Raw genomic sequence first — 7,650 nt, 5'->3', positions numbered from 1 at the left:
AAAGCCTAAACTGGAAGCAGGATAGGCTGCCCCTTCTAAGGACCTAATTCCTAGATAGGCTGTCTTTTTTTTTTTTTAGTAGAGACAAGGTCTTGCTCTGTTGCCTAAGCTGGTCTCGAATTTCTCAGCTCGAGCAATCCTCCTGCCTCTGTCTCCCAAAGTGCTGGGATTACAGGCATGAACCACCACAACTGGGCTGGTCATTGTCATCCCTTTTTTTTTTTTTAGGAGAAAATAAATCCCTAATTTCTGTCCCAGCCTCAGAAGGATGCCAAGATTACAATAGAGAATAAGCAGCCTTCAAGATTCCTGCATCAGAAATTCTGGACACACTGTTAACAATGCAAAGGAAAGAGGTTTGCTAGACAATCCTAAGGCTGGAGTACTGGAGTTGTTAACTAATTTTAAGTGACTTTTAAAAAAATGTCTCGGCCGGGAGCGGTGGCTCGCATCTGTAATCCCAGCACTTTGAGAGGCCGAGGCGGGCGGATCATGAGGTCAGGAGATAGAGACCATCCTGGGTAACATGGTGAAACCCCGTCTCTACTAAAAATACAAAAAATTAGCCACGTGTGGTGGCGGGTGCCTGTAAATACCAGCTACTTGGGAGGCTGAGGCAGGAGAATGGAGTAAACATGGGAGGCGGAGCTTGCAGTGAGCCGAGATCGCATCACTGTACTCCCGCCTGGGCAAAAGTGTGAGACTGTCTCAAAAAAAGACCAAAAAAACAAAAAAAAGTCTACCCTGTTCACATTTATTTTTTCAGCCAAGATCTCAAAAATAGTAAGACCAAGTTGTATCATAGAATATCAGCAAAAATAATCCTTTTCTTGGGAAGCCTGCGAGATTCTAAAGTGACTGGATATGAGAGTTGCTTTGTGTGCAGAAGCACATCATGCTGCCAGAAGGTTCCCTGGAAGAAGATACCTAGATGCAGGACAATGGAAGAATCCAACTCTAGGATCTTGAGGTACATTAAGACATGGTCACCACTTGGGCTGGAAAACTCAGAGGCCAGTTCCAGAGATGATACTATTCGAAAATGGTATCAGTTGCAGCCTAGCCATAGTTTGGAATTCTAGGAACATCTGGTAGTTGCATTCTTGACCCTGATATTTGAATTCTAGAGTATTACTTGGTTAATGAACACCACTAAAATGAAGGGGCTACACTAGAGAAACCAAGAGTAGGTAATAAATGTAAAGCATCCACATTCTCTGTCCTTATACATCACAGATGTGGCCAGCTGTAGGCAAAGCAGGTTCATCTTTTCAGCCATCTTCTTTGGCTAATCTTTAAAAGTCTTGCATTAATAATCAAATGGAGACAAAGCAGTAGCAAAAATACATTCAAGTTAGTATTCTTCAAATGCCAATTGTACTATAAAGTAGATACAAATAAACTAATCTACCAATGAAAAACCATGAAAAAATGGTAAATATAACAGGTATTATAGCTACAAATGTTTTACATGACTTTATCATTGAAATATATGTGACCTGCTTTGAAACAGAGTCAACGGCTTAAATAAATGATGACTTACATACCCACAGCATCTAAAAACATAGTGTGGAAGAGTATCATTAAGACAGATAAGCAATCAATTGTGTCCATGGCCTACCCTGACTGCTCTGCTCTACATACCATAATCTTTTGCCCTCAATGAACAACAAATTTATGTCACAAGCCCCAATACACCATTCCTTCTGCTCATGTGAATAAAGTTCCATGCACTGTATTCTACCTTCCCTGCTTCATGCTTCAGCATATAGAAAATCGCGAGTGTCTGTTGTGTTGAAATAAGTGTAACTGAGTGTTACAGGAAGGCATGAGTCAGACTCATTTAGAAGCCTACCTAAAATTCACCAAACACATGGAGACACTTTGGGGATGCCATTTTCAGTCACTTTATTATCAGGAACTTTATTTTTAAACTAATTACAGGTACCCAAACATTGAAGTTCAAAAAATTAAAACAAACCAAAATGAGAACCTCAACAGCCATAGTTGTCTATCTGCTGCTTATTCTTGTGGCCAAAGAGGAATTCTACTAAATGTCAAAAGAAGGATGTCGCTAAACTAGAAGACAAGTTAAAGGGCCTTGTTGTCATTTGTCATTGTGGTGGCGGTTGTTGGCTTTCTTGGAGAAATATATCTGTGACTTTCTAATTTAATGGGCCGCTGGCCTTAATTATCAAAGCATCCCTTTTCCTAGAGGAAAAGACTAGTAATAAATACATATGGTATATTATCTAATATCTCTTATTGTCATCCCAGAAAATCTTGCTAAATATAAAAGTGAACTACTAATTGGAATAGTGCCTGTCAATGGTGACTCAAAAATGATTTCTTGGATAATAAATACCTTTAACTTCATCTCTACTTGTTGCTCTCCCATCTCAGAAACTTATGACCTTCATTAAACCCCATTAGTTACTAGTTTAGTGACCGACTAGGGGGCTAGCAGGAAAGCTAACTCATAAGGCTGTGACATAAGCACTGAGGCATCCTAAAGCCTTATCTGGGTCACGATAAGTTACCTAGTTACCTATACAACTCTACTCCACAGCCTAGCTCTGGAAAACCGGAGAAAAAGAGAGAGACTTCAGCACCCATAACACACTCCTATGCCACTTCTTTTGCATTTCTTCTTAGCCAATGGTTGGGAAAGACTATTTTTTAGCTTGTTTCACTTTTCCTTGATCTTCTACTTTCTTAATGGCTGCTTGGATCGCCTCTTGGTCACCCAGGAACTGATGAGGCCCAACAGCATGCAGGTTTTCATCCAGTTCCAGAAGAATGGGGACTCCAGTAGGAAGGGTAATGTTGATGATGTCTTCATCTGAGATACCTGTTGATCAGGACAGGAAGAGACCAGGTGTTAAAAGACAACTCAGGAGGAAGTTCTGTTTAATTACGTAACTGCAGTTTAATCCCATTTAACTGTGTGCCTGAAACATGCAGGTACTGAGGGATTCCAGCTATAATTCCTGGAAGCCAGGAACTTTGCAGAAATTACAAGAAAAAAGGCTTAGAGATTCACAGCAAGTGCTACATCAGGACAGTAGATACGTTTTGGGACGATCTGTTCCTGTTTCCTATCTAAACCTGAAAGGAAGGAAAATTATTTTCTCTATGCCCACATTTGTGTTACTAGTTTTCCAAAGAATCAGGCAATCTCAAAAAATCAGAAAGTGAACCAGGAGCGTTTTCTGTGTTTCTCCTTTTATGTGTTGTACCCAGGCTGGTACTAAAATTAGGATTTTTCGCTAATCTCTAAATCTAGTTCATTTGATTAGAATGTGTTTGGTTTTCCCACACTAAGTGAGCTTGCAATACCCAGAGCTAGATCCAGTCCAGCAGGCATGCTTTCCTAGGTGCTTAGAAAGCACAGTCAAGGGGAATCAGGAAGGGATTTTACAGCATGCCTGTGAACACGGCTCACTCTCCTGTGGTCCCTGAACATTCCAGCTGCTAAAAAAGGAAGGTATATATAATACACAAGCCACCTTTAGTCCTTTTTAAAGTACAACTGAATTACAGGTCATTCAACTTGGACCAGAAGAGCGGTAGTTGTAGTAGAAGTGGTAGTAATAATATTTTTTATTATTACAAGTACTTTTAACAAGAAATAGCAAATATATCCTGAGTACATATTTCATGCCAGGTACTCTTTTAAGCATTTTGTATGTATTAACTCATTTAATCATCATTGCAATCCTATGACGACATATTATTTCTCCATGTAACAAGTTCTGGCACAAAGAGGTTAAGTAAACAATGATCACACAGATAGTAAATGGCACAGCCTGGATTCAAACCTAGGGGTCTGTACCTACTGTGTAATGTAACTCCTCTCAAGTTTCTCTGATTTCAAAGTGAGCAAAGGGAAGGCATGAGAAAGAGATGAAGTTCAACAAACTAAAAGACAACTGAAAGTATTCAAATTATCTACTTGAAAAATACTCCTTTATTAATTACATAGACTTCTAAATGCTAACCATATGCATCCCGTTCTATCTTAACAGAAAGGACCTAGCTAGAACAAGTTCAGGGGAGTCCAAGGGTTTGTTTTTATTTGAGGGTGGGGCAGAATAAGTTGTTATCAGTTAGCAATCAATGCACCTTTTCATTTTAATTAGCCATTGGTCCTAACTGTGAGCACCAGCCAGAGTCACAGAATCGTAGCACTGGATCCTCACTGCTGGGCTGGCTCTCTATTAGAATTTCATGTCAAGGCCTAGAAGAGCTACCTAATAACTCATATACACAAACTATCCATACTCAAACAACTACGAAAATGGAAAGGATCTTAACTTGGAAGACACAGTCTCTTCCAAGTAAGTGTACTGTCCCATTACCTCCCCCGCCAGTCCCCCTTCAATGTACTATGCAATTTTAGGCAAGTAACTTCTCTGGACCTCCAATTCTCCTGTCAATTAAAAGAAAGAAAGAACGAAAAACACACACTCTTCCTTTGCCAGCATTTTAAAGGGTTGTGGGATAAAAGGGGTGGCTTAAAAGAGAACATACATGAAAAAAGGGTAGCACAGTAAGTCTCTCTTCTTTCTCTATTAGGAATTCCCTTCTAGGTAGAAGATTTAAAGGGAAGGTTACTAAGATACTCCTTTGCCCTGCTAAGCCCCCACCCTCACACTGCAACCTTACAGAAGATTACCATCACAAACTACAGCTGCTGAGAACAAATCTATTCAGACCAGACCGCTAGCTGTTTAGCAGGGAGATGACTGCTCTAGATTCCAAGCACCTTCCGGCTCCATCAGGTCAGAAATGTCAGCTAGTTGCACAACAGCCACCATATACATCCCTTGGAAAGAGCAGGAGAGGGAGTCAACAGCCTGTCGTTTGGAGTCAGGTGACCACTGAGCCTTTCAAATCCAACAGTACTCACTCCCAAATCCAGGGGAAGCTCTGGAGGTCTCCAAACCTAACTCATTCACTAACTAGTAACTGAGGACCCTTTATGTTCCTAGTACTCTGTGGCAGAACATGTGTGAGTGACCTTGGCCAAGATTTTACCTCCAATGAACTATTTCTTCATTTATAAAATGAGAGAGGATAGTCTCTCTAGCACCAACATTCCTTTATTTTATTCTTAATGGTTAAGAAAAGCAGAGGCACCTTGGAGACATAAGAGCATGAGGACACTGAGTACTGTTTATATTCATCTACTGTGCAAGGACCATGCTTTATCTGTTTCCAGAGTCTGTAAGCATATTGCCCACTAAATTGGAGAGAAAAATGGATTTTATAGATTTCTCCAAATAATCTAAATTCTAAAAATTAATTTGTTAAAAGATAACAAAAGTGACAAAAGTGACCATGTTTGACTAAAGTTTACCAGGAGAAGCAGAAACTACAAGTGTACATATCTATCAGCATCTTGGATTCACCACTCATAGATGTGTGCCTTCGCAATGTCAACAACTATTAATCTTAAGCTCTTGAACCCAGGACTTCATTGTAGAATGACTGAACATTCTACTTCTATTCAACATTGTATTTAAGATTCTAGCCAGGGCAACTAGGCAAGACAATGAAATTAAAGGCACCCAGATTGGAAAGGACAAAGTAAAACTATCTCTTTTTGCCGAAGGTATGATCCCACCAATAACCTGTTAGAACTAATAAATTCAGCAAGGCTGCAGGATACAAGAACAATACAGAAAAGGAAATTGGGTTTTTGATACGGTAGCAATAAGCAACATGAAAGATTAAGTAAACAATTCTATTTATAGTAACATCAAAAAGAATAAAATGCTAAAAATAAATGTAACCCAAAAAGTACAAAACTATACTCTGACTACTACAACACAGTGTTCAAATTAAAGAAAACCTAAATATGTATTTATGGATTAGAAGATGTAACACTATCAAGAGGACAACATTCCCTAAATTAACATACAGATTCAATACAATCCTATCAAGAATCTCAGTGGACTTTTTCGTATAAATTTACAAACTGAACTTAAAGTTCGTATGGAAATCTAAGGTACTCAGATAGCCAAAACAATATTGAAAAAGAAGAAAAAACCAAAGGACTCATAGTTCCTGATTTCAAAACTTACTACAAAGCTATAGCAATCAAGATAGACACAGATCAATGAAGTAGAATTGGGAACCCAAAAAAACCCTCATATCTTTTATCAATTGATTTCCAACAAGTGTGCCAAGGCGATGAAATGCATAAAGAATAATCTTTCCACAAATAGTACTGGGATAACTGTATATCCACATGTAAAAGAATGAAGTTAGACCCCTAACTCATACTTTATATAAAAATTAACTCAAAATGAATGAAAGACTTAGAGTCAAAAGCTAAAATAGTAAAAAATTTTTAGAAAAACAGCCATAGGAGTAAAGTCTTCATGACCTTGAGTTAATTAATGGTTTCTTAGATATGACACCAAAAGCATACACAAGAAAAAAAAATAAACTGGGTATATAAAAGCTAAAAATGTTTGTGCTTCAAAGGACACTATTAAGAACATAAAAAGGCAACCCAGAGAATGGGAGAAAAATTTGCATAGCATATATATTCTAGATACAAGTTCCTTATCAGATATAAGGACTGCCTCCAATAATAAAAAGACAAATGATCAAATTTAAAAATGGGCAAAAGGTTTGAACAACCTTTTGTATATTTTGTATATTTTGTATATTGTATATCTTTCTCCAAAGATATACAAATGGTCAATAAGCACATAAAAATAGGCTTAATATTACTAGCTATCAAGGAAATGCAAATCAAAACCACAATGAGATACTACTCTGTACCCACTAGGATGGCAACAATAAAAAGTCAGATTATAAACAAGTGTGAGAAAGTAGGTGGAGAAACTGGAGTCATAATACACTGTAAAATCAGGGATGCAAAAGGCTATAGCCTCTTTGGAAAACAGTCTGGCAATTCCTTTTGTTACACACACATCTACCATATGACCCAGCAATTCCACTACTAAGCATATACCCAAGAGAAATGAAACATGAGTCTATATGAAACTTGTACACAAACCTTCATAGCAGCATTATTCATAATAGCCAAAAAGTGAACACAACACAAATGTCCATTAACTAATGAACAGATAAATTAAATGTGGTATATCCATACAATAGAATATTATTTGGCAATGAAAAGGAATGAAGTACTGATGCAAACCACAATAAGGTTCTTGGAAGAACCTTGAAAGCATGATGCTACTAAATAAAAGAAGCCAGTCACAAAGGACCACTTATTGCATGAGTTCATTTATATGAAATGTCCACAACAGGTGAATCTATAGTGACAGAAAATAGATTAGTGCTTGCCCAGGGCTGGGTGGAATAGGGGAGGGACTGAGGGGACGGTAACAGCTAAGGAGTGCTGGGTTTCTTTTTAGGGTAGTGAAAATGTTCCAATATTGATTGTGGTAATGGAGTTACAATTTTGTGAATACACTAAAAGTCATTTAACTGCATACTTTAAATGGCAAATTGCATGGTATGTGAATTATAATGCAATAAAGATGTTAAAAAAATAGTAAACAGGGCCCAGTGCGATGGCTCACGCCTCTAATTCCAGCACTTTGGGAGGCCAAGGTGGGTGGATCACCTGAGGTCAGGAGTTCAAGACCAGCCTGGCCAACATGG

This window comes from Rhinopithecus roxellana, chromosome 6 (assembly GCF_007565055.1).
Source record: "Rhinopithecus roxellana isolate Shanxi Qingling chromosome 6, ASM756505v1, whole genome shotgun sequence".
In the NCBI taxonomy this organism is placed as follows: Eukaryota; Metazoa; Chordata; class Mammalia; order Primates; family Cercopithecidae; genus Rhinopithecus; species Rhinopithecus roxellana.
The sequence above is the reverse complement of the archived record's forward strand: the minus strand, read 5'-3'. Positions refer to the sequence as shown.